Source organism: Pleurodeles waltl, chromosome 11 (assembly GCF_031143425.1).
Source record: "Pleurodeles waltl isolate 20211129_DDA chromosome 11, aPleWal1.hap1.20221129, whole genome shotgun sequence".
Classification (NCBI taxonomy): Eukaryota; Metazoa; Chordata; class Amphibia; order Caudata; family Salamandridae; genus Pleurodeles; species Pleurodeles waltl.
Genome location: NC_090450.1, coordinates 1009463586 through 1009481837, shown reverse-complemented (window position 1 = coordinate 1009481837; position 18252 = coordinate 1009463586). Strand labels below are relative to the sequence as shown.

Genomic DNA, 18252 nt, shown 5'->3' with positions numbered 1-18252 from the left:
GATAAATCATGGTTCCTTTCATAAACCAGGCGTGTTCAGTTTGACCACGGACTCTGTTACAAACTGTTGTGCTCCTTCGATCCAGGACACAGACAGCAACTTCGTAAGTGGTATTTTCCTTTTATTAGCAAGCCGTAAGCAAGAACAAGTCATTCCTTCTCTGCCCTTCTCAACCGTCTCCACTCCCGTTACCACCGCGTTCCACCTCCCTCTCGTGGTGTTCCCATGACTCCCGTACATTCCACCCTCTCGTGCATTCCAACCCACGATACAGTACATCCCAACACAACACATCCCCCTTCCTTAATAAGACTTGGTTCACTAAGATTTGACTAAGACTTACATTCCAACACCCCCCCCTTCCTTAATACAATAAAAGAGAGAAAAAAAAAAAAAAAATAATACATAGAACAAAAGAACCCCAAAAAGGAAATACAAATGAAGAACTATTGAATAGTGAAATCCTTAATCTAAAACAAAGTCTTTTAGCCACAGGGGTAAATTTCTTCTTCTCTTATCAGTGTCCAAAATCTGGTTGTGTTCCAACTCTTGTGAAACCAATTGTGACTCTTGTTTACTCTGAATTTGATCCCTTGCTTCACCAATTCCTTCCATATCATCGCCACCGTTCGTTTCGCTGGTTGAATCGTTATACGAACTTCCAAACGTACCACAATTACTGTCTCTCAAATTTGGTGTGCCTGGGTTATAAGTCTCACCATCATCCACTCCAAAAGGGTCATTCATCTTATTTTCTAGATTCTCCACATCCTCACTTTCATGTACTACTGGACATAATGCAATTCGTTTCAAATTCCACACTTTTCCATTTTGTAACTTCACAGCATTGTGTAAAACCTCCTTTACTTGTTCCGGTCCAAAATATTGGCTCTCACCTTTGACTACTTTGAAAGGTTTTTTAATTCTTACCCAATCTCCAACCTTGACCTGGGTTTTTTTCGCACCATGAGCCTTATCAAAATATGATTTGCTTCTATCCTGCGTTTTTTCCATCCTCTTACGTACATCATTCATAGACCAAAAATCCATACCACATTTGTATAACCATGCTGGATTAAACTTGCACCTAGGCTTTCTACCCCTCATGGCAACAAATGGACTAATGCCAGTAACTTCGTTTTCTGTTACCCTATATGCCCAAACCGCTTTCCAAACAGCCGTATGCCAATCGTAGTGTTTTCTCATAGCTGCTTGAATGACTCCCTTTAACACTCTGTTAAACCTCTCAACACAACCATTACCACTAGGGTTGTACAATGAAGTGGTTTTGTGTGAAACTCCAACTCTATCGAAATAAACCTTAGCCATGTTTGATACAAATTGTACCCCATTGTCACTTAAGAGTAAAGCTGGAATGCCTTCCGAACAAAATGTTTGGTCCAAACATTCCAACACAGATGCAGTATCCGCCTTTTTAACTACTTTAACCACAGGCCATTTTGAAAAAAGGTCCATGATGACCACCAAATACTCCTGCTGTTCTCCAATAGGCCCCATTAAGTCTATGGCCACACATTCCCAAGGTACCACTGGAACTAATTTCTGATCCATAGGTGGTCTCAAAGTGTGTAAAGTTTTGTCAGCAGATGCACACACATGGCAATTACGCACAAATCTCTCCACTGCGGTATCAATACCTGGCCACCAAAAATATTCTTTAACAATTGTTTTAGTACGTACTATCCCAAAATGACCCTCATGGCATAATTCTATGATGCTTGCACGTAAGTTCTTAGGAGGAACAAACCTATTGCCCCTGAAAATTAAATCATTCTCTATAGATAGTTCCGCTCTGAGTTCCCAAAAATGTTTACTCCCCTCGGACAATAAATCTTTTTTGGGCCACCCTACCCGCAAAAATGTTAGCACACTTTGCAATTCCTCATCCTTTTTTTGTTCCACTTCCCACCTGTCCTTACTTAAAGCAGGTAAGCCGGAATCAACAATAAATGCAATTTTACACTGATCCCAAGGGTCCTCCACACATTCTTCTAAAGGACATGGCATCCTAGAGAAACAGTCAGCCAACACATTCTTCTTCCCTGGTACGTACACCATCTTGTAAATGTACTCACTCATTCTCATAGAAATTCTCGCAATTCTCGGCGATGCTACAACGCTACCCTCTGAAGACAAAAGTTTCATTAGTGGTTTATGATCACATTGGATGATGACACTCCTACCCCACACAAATGAACGAAAATGCTCCAAACCCCACGCACAAGCAAGCGCCTCTCTTTCAATAATGGGATATTTTTCCTCAGCTGATGTTAAAGATCTAGATGCAAACAGGAAAATGTTCTCCTTACCACAATCTTCCTTTTGTGACAACACTGCACCCAGACCTTTATCGCTCGCATCTGTGGTCAAGTAGCACTGGAGTAGTGGATCAAAACCACTCAAATTAGGGACCTCGCACAAATATTCTTTGATGTTTTTGAATTCCACGTCACACTCTGAGTTCCAATCAAATCTTGCATTTTTTTTAAGCAGTTGTCTTATGTTAAATACTTTCTCTGCAAAATTTGGAATAAACTTTGCACAAAATTCTGCCATGCCCAAGAATGACCTAACGTCATCCTTACATGATGGCGGTGACATTTCCTTAATAGTGCTTACTAAAGATGGCTTAGGTTTAACTCCCTCGCCACTAATAACGTGCCCCAAATATGTCACACTTCTCTCTGCAAACTTGCACTTACTCATTTCAACAGTCAATCCATTGTTTTCCAAAATACGTAACACACGTTGCACTCTATCATCGTGACATTCTCTTCTGTTTCCAAACACAAGGATGTCGTCCTGAAAGAACATTACTCCTTTTTCCTTTCCAAATAGTTTGTGCATCAAACGCTGGAAAACAGCAGCAGCAGATGCCAAACCGAAAGGCATTCTTTTAAATTGAAAACACCCTATATGAGTGATAAAGGCTGTTAATTTCCTCGATTGTAGTGACAGAGGAATCTGATGGTACGCCGCTGATAAGTCAATACTAGAAAACCAAGTAGCGCCTTTAAGACTGGATACCATTTCAGTAATTTTTGGCAACGGAAATTGGTCTATGACAATGTTATTGTTGAGGTGACGCAAATCCACACAAAGACGGATCTTCCCATTACTGCGCCGTGCTACGACCACCGGTGAAACCCATTCCGAGCTCTCGATGGGCTCAATTACGTTCAATTGTACCAATTTCTCCAATTCGTTCGACACTTCTTCTCTTACCATTATAGGTACAGGTCGTAGTTTATGTACTTTAGGATGTGCATCATGTTTCAACACAATCTCATGCTCAAACCCGCATAGTTTCCCGAGTTGTTTGTTAAAGACTTTAGGAAACTTCTTTTCCAGTTCCTCTTCCATTGAATTTCCTAAATCTGCCAGAAGTACTTTATCCTCACTGTTGGGATCTAAAATCATATGTAATTTACCTTGGTCTTGCCAACCTAGGACTGAAGGTCCTTTTTTTGCTACATATAATTTGCCTCTGGCACTCCTTCCTTTGAATTGAAAAACTAACCATCTGTACCCAAGTACATTGATTTTTTCGCCCGTATAACTCTCTGGTTCAATGTCAGGAGGGAATAAATGTTTCCCTACTTTGGGTAAAAATTTATTTTCCCACATGTTCTCGTTAATTATGGTAAATGGCGAACCCGAATCAGCATGAATATTGATATCTATCCCTCCAATCTTCATTTCGCACATTGGTTTTTTTGACAAATAACTTCCATTAATGTTCAATACAAATTTGTTCTGTACATTCTTGATCATGTTAATACTTCCACATTCGTCTTCTGTATCACGGTTGACATTGTTCTCATACACGCATTTGACGCTATTTCTTTTCTTTTGACATACTTTCCCAAAATGTCCAATTACACCACAGTTGTTGCACCTTTGTTTCGCAGCAGGACACGATTTTGAAAATGCCAAGTGTTCTTTACTGCCACAACGAGAACACCTTTTATCTCTGTGTTCTACCTTCTCCTTGTAGTTGAACGTTGGAGTTTTTTCTGATTCTCTCTCTTTGTAGTTAGATGTTGATTTGCGAATATTTATTTTGAAAACACTACAGTCCTCTTTATCTGAAGATTTCAATTCCGTCGCACACCTTCCTGAAATCTCAGCTTTACGAATAATCGCTAGAACATCTTCCAGTGGTGCATCGCCATTTATCCATAGGCGTTCCTGTATGGACTGATTACGAGCATGCATGACTAATTGATCTCTAATGAGATCATCATGTAAAATGCCAAATTTACAATCAATGGCTAACTTCTTTAATTCCGCTACATAATCATCTACCTCTTCTTCTTTATGCTGTTTGCGTTGAAAAAATTTGAAACGTGTGATGCCAATGCATACTTTTGGTGCGAAATACTTGTCAAGATCCATTAATGCTGCATCAAAAATGTTTCCATCTCCCATAGGTACATTTTTCTGCATTCTACTATACGTTTTCAATCCTACTGGACCAAGCGAATGTAACAGGATTCTTTTTTTCTGTTCTGGAGACATTTTTTTTTCTTCGTCTATAGCCTCAATGTAATTAGTAAAGTAATCCTTCCATTCTGTCCATTTGATTGAGGGTTCAGTACCTGAAACCCAAAATGCATGTGGTGGGCTTATGCTAAAATTCTGTTGTGCCATTAGGAATGACCTGTTCTTTACTGTTCTGTTCTTTAATAACTTGTTCGACTCAGCACACTAGTAAGGGAACCTCTTGGAAACAAAGTAGCTCAATTCATTGCGATGTCATGTAAAGAGAAAAAAAAATATATATATAGCTTGTCAACGTCCTGGACAGTTTATGTAGTTGCCTAGACAACGTCCGTCAACACACAGTGCGTCATGCCGCATTAACGTTGAGCTCGTAGCAACGCATGCGCCAGCAAAGGCGTGCGTATATGAAACTTGTCTCGAGCACCCAACGGACGTCGCGCGTGCCGCTTATTATGTCAAACTTTGTACTGTAGCACTGCTACTCCACCCTCACAAGCCCGACTCACTGCAATGATTAGCCCGTTTCCACGAAGATCCTCGGCGTTCGTCAGCAGATTGGAAACGCTGGATTACGCTGGAATTCGTTCCCACGCTTGTCGCCACTTTCTTTGTTGTGCTCCTTCGATCCAGGACACAGACAGCAACTTCGTAAGTGGTATTTTCCTTTTATTAGCAAGCCGTAAGCAAGAACAAGTCATTCCTTCTCTGCCCTTCTCAACGTCTCCACTCCCGTTACCACCGCGTTCCACCTCCCTCTCGTGGTGTTCCCATGACTCCCGTACATTCCACCCTTTCGTGCATTCCAACCCACGATACAGTACATCCCAACACAACACAAACGTGAACACAATGCGCAAAGCAACCTATGTGTGTATTAACAGGCCGCATCACACTCTGTATTTGGAAGGATTGAACAATGCCTGGTGTCATGAATATTTCTTAGGCAGGTCGCCGTTCTGTGATCACGGTGACTGGCCCAAAGCAAGGACTGGGGACTGCAAGATACATCAGCTCTCTGCTCTAGGAGTTACATTCCCAGAAGAGAAAATTAAAAGCAGCCGCTGTGCAATAAATAGACTCCTAAAAAAAGTTTGTTACTTGGGAACACATCAGTGGGAGTTGTATCTCAAACTTTGAACCTGTGAATGAAAAACTGGAATACCTGCAGAAGCCATTGATTTCTGCATGGGTTGTGCCGCATTTTGTAGTCTTTTCCCTGCACAAATTTCACAAGTTTTGTGAGTTTTTTAAAACTCAGCTTGTGGAAAAAAGACTAAGGCGTTTGCTTTCCAGTTTTACGTGTAATTCTGATTCGACCACAAATTCCCATTTTTGGGCTACTCGGGAGTAACGTTGTGATCTTAATGACAACCAGACCCTGGCTACTGCTGCTGCACGTACTTGTGTAGTGCACTGAAACCACCGAGTGACAACCAGGCGCTTTATATGCATGGCAGGCTAATGTCAGAGAGCTCGTCATACCAGATATAGGGCACTCTAAAATACCCCCTGCATCTGGGATCCTGTTAGTATACCTGTAATAAACTGGCAACATTCAAAGGGCCATGAGGAAGCAGCCACACGGGTCCTGGGGGTTGGGAGTCCTCAAATATCCACCAGTCGTTCAGCGTCTGTCAAACATCTAACTTAGTGCACTCCAGGAACTCATGCCCTCTCAAACTCAACTGCTAAAATCATGCCAAAGACAGACAAATTATCATAAAACTTGGGAGTCCATCTAGTTTACTGTGCAACAGGCCAATGCCTCCTACATGTTGACCTTTGGATGCAAAGTAATCCTCTTAAACTAACCACATAGTAATGGAGAATGTAACCTGTGCACCTGTGCACAACTGGGCCAAGGACCCCATCACTCCAGGGAATCCAGTTACAAGCGATTAGAACCAATCACAGATTACAATAAAAAGAGAAAAGGAAGCTCTCGTCAAATAATCACTGGGTCATTGGAATGGTGTCCATAGTAAGGCCAAAAAGAGAATTTAATCTTATTAAAGTCCATTCAGATGGGTACAGAGATTCTTCCATTTAGTTCATAAACACACAACTAGACAGAGGTGAGTCTTGAAACTCAAACACTTTATTCTTCACATATTGAACATCCAGCCCAGCAACCACATTTCACCCTTGACCGGTGTGCATGCCAGTCTAGAGGAAAGGAGTGCACGCACCAGGAGTTACGGAGGTTTCATGTCCAATAACCATCACTGATCTGAAATATTTTACTTTAGGAGTATAATACTGCACATGTTGATATTATTAGGAAGATATTTATACTCCCTGAGGAAGCCCTTGTCCGCGGGTGAAACGCGTTGGCTGGGCTGGATGTTCAATATGTGAAGAATGAAATGCGATGTACAGACACAAGAACTTTAGAGGTGGCCTAAAGGTAAGTGTTTTTACAAAGTCTAAATAAAATGTTTTTGGCCAGCGATGCACTAGTACGCTTACTTTGAAAGCTTCCTGGAATGCCAGACGTATCAATTAAACTACATCCAGAAAGAGATTCAGGCTCCAGGTTACTTTGAACCAGTTCTTCAATTGCAGCTGGTGAGGGGGATGCTGGAGGGATGTCCGCCCGTTACTCTTGCCTCACTTAGGCAGCTTCCCACCTTCTCGTTTGTCCTGGATCTCAGATCATATCATCTATTTTGTATTTCTTCTATTGATCTTGTGATCTTGTGTCCAGCAGAGTTGATTTTACCCTGCATTGCTTGCCAAATCTGTTTCATTTGTGATTCAGGCACTGTAGGGGATGATTACCCAAACAGTTCATCAAGATGCCCAACACACTCCTCTGCCAATGTTTCCAGGTCCTTGTAAGATTTTTTTCTGGTCCCAGTCTCCTTTTTGGTGTGCCTTCTTGACATTCTTTAATTTTGAAGAGTGCATGGCACAAACTTAGAAAGATTTCAGTTGACTACTGGTATCAATCTCCATCATGAATACTCTCCAGTTTTCAGATGAGCAACACTTCCTGGTTGTGAGGTCATCAGTCAATATCAATAAGCAATGTTCTCTAATTGCAAGCTGATTCGCAATTTGGGGTATCACAAAATTTGATTACTTAATTAGCGTACCGAATAAATTGTGGATTACAAAAAAAACACGCAAATACTATTGTACATAGCAAATAGCGGTTTCCCAAATTACAAAACTACATGACTGGAAATCACAATTCGGATGCTTTGTACATCTGGCCCATAATTCTACATGTGAAGATGCAAAGTCTAATGACACCCAACTTTGTAAAGTATGTTTTGTAAACTATGCAACTTTCATGATATGTGAAGATTGACAGCCCCCCGGTGTTCTGACGTCACTTGGCAACCGTCTTCATTCTAAATCACCACCCGGCCTCTACAGAAAATATTGAATCTAGAGCCTCCATTCCCCATTCCTTGTACTGCCCTTTACCCTGCCCAATGTGACCCCAGCATCACCCGCCCCCCCAGCCGGGGCTCCACCTTCTTCTGGGCTCCACTTCTTCTGAGCCCCACCTCCATACCAGCACCAGCACTCTTGTAAGTTACACATGTGCTGCCTGACTTCCCCGACTCCTCCTGGTTTGATCCCCTCTCAGATGCTGTCAAATCGTATTGACCCTCTAAATATTTTTCTACAACTGCTAATGTCATCACTTGGCTCTATTGACCACTCTCAGGTCATGTGAAGTGTTTAATATTGTTGCTTTACAAGCTTCAGACAGTCAAGACTAGTAAAGTGTGCACAAAGTGTCAGAAGTTGTTAGCTGCCTTTCCCACCTTCCCTCTAGTGATATGCTCTGTTAAATACATTTGAACTGTTCTTATGAAATAATATACCTTATGGCATTTTTATTGTGCCTTGATTTTCATATAACTTGTTTATTTCTGCCTTGGCTCTGGTGTAGCTTCAAAGAAAGGACTGTGATGTAACATTAGTTCTTCAGCACAACTAGGCCTGCGTGAGGTAGAGGGTGCAATGTGATGCTCGGCACTGCGTGTACCTGCGCCCGAGTGCGCCAGGTGAATACCTAGACACAGCTTGATGTGCCCTGCACTGGGAGCAGAGCTCTGGGCAAAGAAGGACCAGCTATCGCCAGATTGTCACTGTGCAGGCAGCAACCAGCCTGACCTTGCAATAGGGTGGGGTTCACCCCGTAGGTGAGGAGCCACCAGGGCTCACTGTGGCCACCTCTCTGTGGGGCGGAGTTAATACGCCTCCTGCAGCATGTGTGCCTCTGTGCGTGAACCTGTAATACAGCAGCATGTGTGCCTCTGTGCGTGAACCTGTAATACAGCAGCATGTGTGCCTCTGTGCGTGAACCTGTAATACAGCAGCATGTGTGCCTCTGTGCGTGAACCTCTAATACAGCAGCATGTGTGCCTCTGTGCGTGAACCTGTAATACAGCAGCATGTGTGCCTCTGTGCGTGAACCTGTAATACAGCAGCATGTGTGCCTCTGTGCGTGAACCTGTAATACAGCAGCATGTGTGCCTCTGTGCGTGAACCTGTAATACAGCAGCATGTGTGCCTCTGTGCGTGAACCTTTAATACAGTGCAGGTGCACAGACAAAGTAATTCCTCATTTGCATGGGCCATGTTTCTGTGCAAATGAGAGGACACCCCCCCCCCCCACATCACCACGCTGGGGCTATATACATGCCAGTGCAATCCGTATTACAGAAAAGGACACACAAGCAGATGCAAACCCTCCTACAGAATGTCTGGCGGGGGCAAACGCACATTGTGCCCCCCAAGTACTTACTGTAATACAGCCCTAAACTGAAGACTTGGTGAAGAATAAATAGGTTGAACTTTAGACTAACTTACAAGAACTTGTTTGAAATAAGCTACTGGCAAATCAATATATTGGTTTAGACCGGCTCTTCTTCCAACACCCACCACTGGGAAGTTTGCTGATCTGTGTATTACAACTGAAGAAAGTTCAATATATTTTACATAGTGCACAGGTCATCGATGGACGGGTTACTCTATCACAACGGTGGCAGATATGCTGTCCACAAAAATCTAAATCCGATTATGTCCTATAGGGTTTCGATTGTGGCGGATGGGATATCTGTCACTGTTGTGATGGAGTAACCCATCCACTGAGTTCTAAATCAGGCCATGAGTGTTCTGCGCTCAACCCTTGTGGCACAAAACAGAGAAGTAAATGATTAACTATTTTCATCAGATTCTTGGTCCAAAGTGAACCCCCCCCCTCCACACCCCCTCCTCCAGACAGAGCCCCCAAGTGTCTCCTGATCACTATGTCCACCACTGCACTTGTCGGCAAATCTCCATGAACTGAGCCTCAGGGGTTTGCAGTCCTTGGATCACTAACTAATGTTGCATTCCACCTTCTTCCAGACCGTCCATGTGAAAAATGTTCTCAAAGAGAACGTGACATGGTTTCCATCACTCTGTGTTTCTTTAATTTCATTTTGGAAGTAATTCAGAGCATGACAAGTGTTGAAATAACTATCCCAACTTCAAAGGAAGATTTTCTACGCTCCCAGAGGCGCTGAGGTGGTCGCGAGGCAGCTTCTCTTGTCCAATGAGTGTCTGTGCCCTAGTCTGGGGCACCTCCCTCCCTGAAGTCACTGCTTCTCTTCCAGACACAGGCAGTTCCTTGTGCCAAACTAGTCACACCTTGAATCAGACCTGACAGACTTTAGTCCACAAAGACCTGGAGCAAATAGAGGCACCAAATTGTCCTGTGGGGGGTGCTGCAGCAATGGACGTCAGTTGAGTGTCACCGGGGGTCATAGTTGCAACCCCTGGTTTGTCCTTTGTGACCCCTGGCACTGTCTTTGCGACTCCTGGCCTATGAGGTGGCAAAATCAGTGGCAGGAACAGAGTGGCAGCTCGTCCTTGTGGATGTAGTTGGGACTCCACTGTTTTCTCTCAATAATTTCATTAAAATAATAGTGAATCGTGGTTCATTATCCACTGTTAGTGTAACAAGAAATGGAAATGGAATAGAGCCTTCCCGGGCAGCTGAGGTAAGTGGGAAAAGTGCATTACGTGTATGCTGTGTGCGTTCTTGTGGGTGAGGGTGTGTTTGTGAGAGAGAGTATGTGTGTAAGTGTATGTATAAGAATATGTGTGTGTGAAATTGAAGGTCAGAGGGCGTGTGATGTCACTCGCTATCTCTAACACTTTGGTGAATTAACGTTCATGACTGAAGCCCAACCTGCTCACTTAGGGCCAGAGTTATGTAGGTTTTTCAAGGTCGAAGCAGCCTGTTTTGCAGAATCAGGCTGTTTGCAAATGCAAAAAAGACACTTTGAATGTACAAAATTCTATTTTCCTATTTGGTAGCCTATTACCGAATCGCAAAATGGGTTTGCAATTCAGCATTAGGAAGCGGCATGATAAGGGTGTCCTTTCCCAACCAAAAGTGGTTGCAAAACATTAGCATTTTATTGATTCCTTGAAGGAGGTGGTAACCCACTGGCATTTGGGAAGTGGTCCCCAAGGGACTCTTTTCCCTTTGTGGATGTGGGTGAAAACATTTTTTAAGAGCTAGGCACACAATTACACATCATAACCCTATTGTTCTCTGTCCATCTGGTGCAGGGACTTCTTATGAAGATCATTACATTGGGTTTCTGCTGAGAGCTCTCAGCTGACTCTGCCTCTGCTAACCCTTGACCTGGCTGTCTATCTAGCAATAGGCTGCCAGTCTTGGGCAGCTAAAACAAATGGTGGCCCCCACCACAAGCAGAAAACTTTGCACATCATTTTTTTAAAATATACTGTTATTTTTTCGATAAAGCAGAAAATGAATTCCTAGTGGGCAAAACAAATGTCCCTAGGCCTTCATCAGTGCATCTCCTGAACCAGCAGGTGCAATAGAGGAACACAGACTCCCTGAGAGGAGTTGGGGAGTCTCTAGCTAGAGTGGGCGGTCCTCCATGAAAAGACTGAAGCCAGGGACTCCACTGACCTGGTGGGCACACAGACCTCCCTCCAAAGGTTAAAGAGACCTCATCCTTATGGTAATAACACAAGACAAGTAGGGCAGAGGATACAACACTGACAGGGGAATATGGACACAGCAACACCTTGTGGGATTTTAAATCACCCCAAAGCCCAAATCTAGTGTCTGACCTTCATCACTGCATGCAACACACTCCAAGATAGTCTTAAGACCCCAGAACCAACCTCAACCCTGGTGTCTGACTTCCATCACCCGTTAGCGAGAACTCAGAGCGCCACTTCCATCCCAAAATAGGCCATTGGAATCCAACACACACATGGCCTCGTGTAGATGTTGGCAGCCTTTGCCAGGGCAGAAGATGGGGTTACTCTGCAGCCTCTACGGAAGACAGTTTGTCATATTTAGAGATCCCTTCCAGGCAGACAGCATCTGTAAGCCTTCAGCAGAACTGAGGATGTATCACCTTCATTGAAGGCACCGGATGTTGTTGAGTGGCCACCATGTTTAATGCAGGTACTCAACAGAGTTTGTTGTTCTTTTAAGAAAACCCCCCAAAGTGAGAGTTTGTTATTGAAAACCAAAAATTAAATGTTCTTGACACAATAGGATTTTTCTCTTAACATGTGGTGGCATGTCACTGATTTCCTATGGGAGACCACCAAGCCTTTCCATGGGGGTCCCGAACAGGAATCAAGCACGTCAGAATAACTGCTAAGAAGAGGGCAGATGGTCCAAGGCACTTTGACCAACAGCTCATGGTCCGATGGGCCCTTGGTTCTAGCTTGCACTGGCAGAGCCGGCGTAGACTTTGTCCGCAGAGTCCCGGAGATTCACTGTCTCTAGACAGGATATCCCTCGTGCTTCTAACACAGAACCTCATCCACCAAACTTGAAATCAGGGCCTTTGTCAATTGACGTCTCAGAAAAACAAAAAAGGAAGAGGCTAAAACTGTCCATGCCCTGTGACATAAACCCTCACACATCTTTAAATGAAGCAAGGATGGATTTATCTTTTAAACTGGTACCTGGTCTGTCTGACTTTTTACTATGAAAAGCCGCAACGTTCACAATTTATTTTTACTACATGTAGCATGATATGTTTTGAATTTCAGCAACTTACAGTCACATTTGCTTTTAATTTTCTATGTTGAAATCGACATTTCTTTGTCTATCTTTCAATTTTTTTTTTTTTTTTTTTTTTAAGAAATGCCGTCGGATTTTGTGCTATGATGTAATGATCAACTGCAGGGATCTGCGTGTTCCCAAGATCACAGGTACGATTAAATATCGGTTGATCCACTCACCCTTTCCCCCTCCAAAGTTCGATGAAATGAGGTTCACTGAATTGGGAAGCAATACACTGAGCCATAAACTCAAAGGATGAATGTGTTGTTACCAATACTCATTATATATGAGGTACTATCTATCATAGTTGAATTCTGCAACATAATGTCATAAACATTAATGTGGGACTAAATGTCACATCAAGAATATGGAGTACAAAAATATCATGACGGTAAGTTTCCATAGGTAAGCAAAGTTTTACTATATATAATTCCACATATATGTACCTTGATGGTATATATATCTTCAAGGTACATAAATGAGGACTTAAAAATAGTAAACGTATACTTATTTATTTACACTTACCGTCTTGAGTAGAAGCCACGTGTTACCGTTCGCGAGCAGCACAACATACCCGAATTCCGCCACTCGCGGAACTCTGTGGAATCTCGCAGAGTTTTCAGGTAAGTCTGCGGAATTCCATGGAATGAAACTCTGCAAGTTTGCCCAGGGCTCACACCTATCCCAGGAGGCGGCCAGGTTCCTCTTCAGTGCCCAGGTAGGCAGTACAGTAAAAGTCTGCGTTTCTAGGTTGACCTTTTCTGGCAACTGTGTGTTGGTGTGTTCCTCAGTCTTTATTCCGGTTCACACCCGGCTTGCACCTTTGTTGCTTTCTGTGCATTCCTACAGGTAGTAGGCAGGAGTTATTATCTGCCGTCACTACTTTCCTCCCACTTTTTTCCCCCACTCAGCTCCACTCATCCTGGAATCCTGTGATTCACTCTGGCCACAAAGCCTACCAGGACCTCCAGGTGGTGAGTTGTAAAGTGAACACTGTACGTCTGACACTGCAAGCAGGTCTAGAGTGGTCATACCTGTAGGACCTGGTGCAATGTCTTGTATACAGGTGGTAAATGGAGCTCAGATCATCACGTATTCCAGTGTTTCTCTATTCCTTTCCCTTCCCATCTGGCTCCCCAAGGCCTGATTCCAAGTCCTTGTGCTGTTACTAGAAGAACCAGGAATCATAGGCTTCAAGGAAGCTTGGCCCTATCTAGACTCCAATCCTGCCTAAGGTTGTGAGGTGCACCCACTAGACACTTACACTTGTCAGATCTACACCTTGCTTTTGACACAGTGGTACATGTGTCCATGTAACAACCCTTGGCAAGCTTACATCAGTTCTAGACCTGGGTGGAATTTACGTTATGCCACTGTAGACTTATGCAATTTCCTGCATTTCACTTTATGGGCCTCACCGTGGCTACTGACCGTCCATGGAATTATGACTGCAGCCGGAATTCTGCCAGAAGGCTGGCGGAATGCAGCGACGGTCGTGGCGGCGGACGGCAGTAAGGTGGCGCTGCTGCCCCACCCCAGAAAAACACCACCTAGCGTATCATGTTCCATGATACGGCCTGGTGGTGTTCTGCTGGCGGACCCTGCTGCTGGCAGCAGCGCCACGTCCCGTCTCCTGCCGGAGGACCCCCTGCAAGCAGGTAAGTCAGGTTCTCTGACAGGATAGGGTTTGTGGGGGGGGGTGTTGTGCGCGTGTGTGGGGGTGTGTGTTACTGTGTGTGAATGCGTGCATGCGTGTGTAATGTGTGTGTGCATGAGTGGGTGTTTGTGGACGTGCATGTTGTGTCGTGTGATTGCGTGTGTGCCTGGATGTATGTTCGTGAGTGTTGCTGTGAGTGTGAATGAACGTATGCATGTGTGGATGAATGTGTGTATGCGTGTGTATATGGGTGTGTATGTATGTGCGTGTATGCGTGTATGCGTGTATATGTGGGGGGCGGCTGGGAGAGGGAGGGGGAGGGTGGGCAAGAGCTCTGGGGAGGGGGAGGGGGCGGGGGAGACCCCTATCAGTGCCAGGGAAGGAATTCCCTGGCACTGATTGTGCCTACCACCATTGTTTCCGTGGTGGTACAGAAACCACGGAAACCATGGCGGTGGGTGAGGTCAAAATGCCATGGGCAGCTTAGTGACGGCCCCCAGCGGTCATTACCGCCGTGGCGGTCAGTGTGTTAACTTGGCGGTTTGGCTTTGGCCAAACCGCCAATATCATACTAGTAGAGGTATGTACCACCAGCCTGTTGGCGGTAATATCTCCACTATTACACCAACCGCCGGGGTCGTAATGACCCCCTATGTGTCTTAAACACAATCCAGAAATTACCCCATTATACCGCATTGATTCATTTTCCATCTGTTTGGGGGAAAAAACCTACTGCAGGAGCACATGACGCCAATAAACAGAAGCAGCTGCTGTTTGCAACATTTTTAGTTTACCAGAGTTTTTTGCGTAAAATCCATCCTCATGTCCAAAAAGGATACGAGAATGCATTTCATGTTAAAAAAGAAATAGCACTAGGTTTGTCTGTTGACTATTTTTGCACAAAGTGTCTAAAATGTTGAGTAATTATGCAAAAGGAACTTGTGCACATTTTGCACACTCCTAATGAGTCACCTATATTCAGATGTCTTAGCTGTGTCTTCATCTGGCTGTAAGGGAGTCCAGTCTCTGATCTCAGGCATGTACATGGACCTCTGCCCCTTCATCTCTTCCTCTGCTTTGTTAGCGGTGGGTTGTGTTGGGTCCATTGGTGCAAACACAAAGAATCGTGTGGGCGGGAGGGACAAGCTCTTCTGAGTCCAACACTCTCGAGGGTGATGCGTTGATTTGTTCAGGTCGGTGGAAGATTATTGAACTGAAGCTCACTTCACAACGTGATGGCATCAGGGGGAATCCATCACCACTTCAATCATCTCCCATAATAGAGTAACACATGAGTTCAGCATCTGTCGCCGCCCACAGCTTGGGAGGGTGTTTGTTGCACAGGTCTGGGTTATTGAGAAAGCTCCCTGCACCATTTACACCTCTGTCCTGCGATGAGCCGGTGGGCGAGGGCATTCTCACCTGCTGGGAACGGCTACTCCAAAGCACCAAGTACAGAAGGTCTTCTTGGCATAAAGATGCTTCGAGTTCAGCAACTTTGCAAAATATTGGGAACAATGCCTTGGCAAGCGGGGCTCTCTCAAAAGTTCAATTCCGGAAGAGCGCTCAGCGATCCCGCTTCGAAGGAGAGCTTCCTAGGTGGTGTTGCAGTGGAAGCCACGGCCACGCAAAATCTGGATTATGTCAAATTTAGAGATTTTGGATCTAGGGATCCAAAGCGAATTCTTTGATATAATTGAAGATTACAATGCACATTTATTGGATCTAATGTCACAGGTTCCTCAGTTGTGGGGTGTAAGGATGCCAAATGCCAGAGTTGATGCATCAGGAGATAAAAGTGCCCTTTTAGGATGGCTCCACCTCAGATGGTGGTTCTTAGGGAACAAAGTACCACAAAAGAGGGATTTTAGGATTGAAGTGACCTTTGAGTGAAACTAAGGATAAAAGTAGCTTTGTTGTTGGATGAAAGAGCAGGACGTGTGTCAGTTGAGGTCTTTGAAGCTCCCAAGTGCCCACTAGCACACCAGCGTTTATACCCCACTGGTTCACAAGGGTGGAAGCCATGAAGGTTCTTAAGTGAGATTCCTGAGCCTCAGGAGATAAATGCCCATGGCACGACAGAGAAAAGTTTAATGTGTACTTTATTACGAAGTTCGTACTGAGCCACAGATCTGTAGGTCCATGAACAGGGTGTGCTAGTCCCTTCTGGATCAAGACGACTAGAATCAGGCTTAGCATCTCAGGATGCTGGTACAGAATGTTGCTTTTTGAGTACATTTATCATTTCAGCTTCAAGGACTCAGCATCCAGGCGAGTGATAGGGAAGAAGAGACCATTGCATGGTCAGCACACGCGGAGATGTCCATGTACCCCCCACCCCTACAAGACACTTCCACAGTGACCCGCATGAAGCGACCTCCTGAACTCTACTCAAAATCTGGACTAAAAGTTGAGAGAACCCGGAACAATGCTTTCTAGTCTGACTAACAGGCGCAAATGCAAATTATAAAACTTTTTCTCAGAGTTTTAATCTAAAGCTAGTGATGAACAACCCTGTAGTTTGCACTTTGTATGCTCTCCTTAAGTAACCACTTTCAATGGAGCAAAATTAAAATTATGGATTTTCCAATTAGTTGACATCACTTACAGCACGTGATGACGTTTCCCAAATGGAAACAAGGGCAACAGAGGACAGTTTAAACAGGCCACCTCCTGGCGAAGGGGGCGTGGCCAGGAAACGACTCCTCCTCCTTTTACTGCAACAAGTTTCCAAATACACAGATAACTGAAGTTGAAGATGGATTTAGATAAAATAAAACATTTTGTGCCATTTTGATTTTGTGAGTAGTTTTGCCTTACGTGGGCCGGAGATACCACCTCTAGGGCTGCCCAAAGCTCTCCAATGGCTGCCCTTTGGTGCATGGCCTGATGCTCCTAAGAGTGACGTCATGATGGGCAGCACTTACAAATGTCAGCGAAAACTACCCCCCTAATGCATGGAGCGCGCTCTTTCATGCCAGGGGCTCTGTATCGATTGACTGGTGGATGGGGTGGTAAATACCGGTAAATAACCGAGGCCAGTGGCTGGGACCCACGGGGGACCTCGACGGACCTGGAACAATTACCTGAGTGCATGGCTTCTTGGCTTAACCAGGTTAACATTGGTCCGTCTCCTGCTCTGTCCTTTCGGAGCCCCCTTCATGAGATCTTTAAAGGTATTTTATGCTGAGAAGACACCGCGGTCATCTAGAAATCTGGCAGGAGAGGTATGTGAGCACGTGCAGCCTTAATCAGCGCAGGGGGAGCATTTCCAGTTCTCCTTCGAAAGAGTTTACTTTATCTCAGCAACATTTAATGGGGAGTTTTTTAATAAAAGATATAACAATTCCTCGTCGTCGATGCCCTGTGTATCCCGTGTCTGTCCCCTTCCTCCTCCATCTGTCTATCTCCCTCCAGGAACCCTCCACCCTCTCGTGTGTTCACTTCCTCCTCCCTTGGGTGAGATAGCTCTGTCTCCCTCCAGGTCCCCTCCACCTTCCCATGTGTTCACTCCCTCCTCCCTTGGGTGAGATACCTCTGTCTCCCTCCAGGTACCCTCCACCTTCCCATGTGTTCACTCCCTCCTCCCTTGGGTGAGATAGCTCTGTCTACCTCCAGGTCCCCTCCACCTTCCCATGTGTTCACTCCCTCCTCCCTTGGGTGAGATACCTCTGTCTCCCTCCAGGTACCCTCCACCTTCCCATGTGTTCACTCCCTCCTCCCTTGGGTGAGATAGCTCTGTCTCCCTCCAGGTCCCCTCCACCTTCCCATGTGTTCACTCCCTCCTCCCTTGGGTGAGATACCTCTGTCTCCCTCCAGGTGCCCTCCACCTTCCCATGTGTTCACTCCCTCCTCCCTTGGGTGAGATACCGCTGTCTCCCTCCAGGTACCATCCACCTTCCCATGTGTTCACTCATTCCTCCCTTGGGTGGGATACCTCTGTCTCTCTCCCTCCAGGTTCCCTCCACCTTCCCATGTGTTCACTCCCTCCTCC

The 18252-nt window shown here is 44.8% G+C and overlaps 1 protein-coding gene across 1 annotated transcript in view; it reads right to left on the bottom strand.

Annotated features, from left to right (window-relative positions):
- Positions 1-18252, bottom strand: part of LOC138266501 (transmembrane protein 132D-like) — a 1755118-nt gene that overhangs the window by 1260791 nt on the left and 476075 nt on the right. The gene's annotated exons all lie outside the window — the stretch shown is intronic.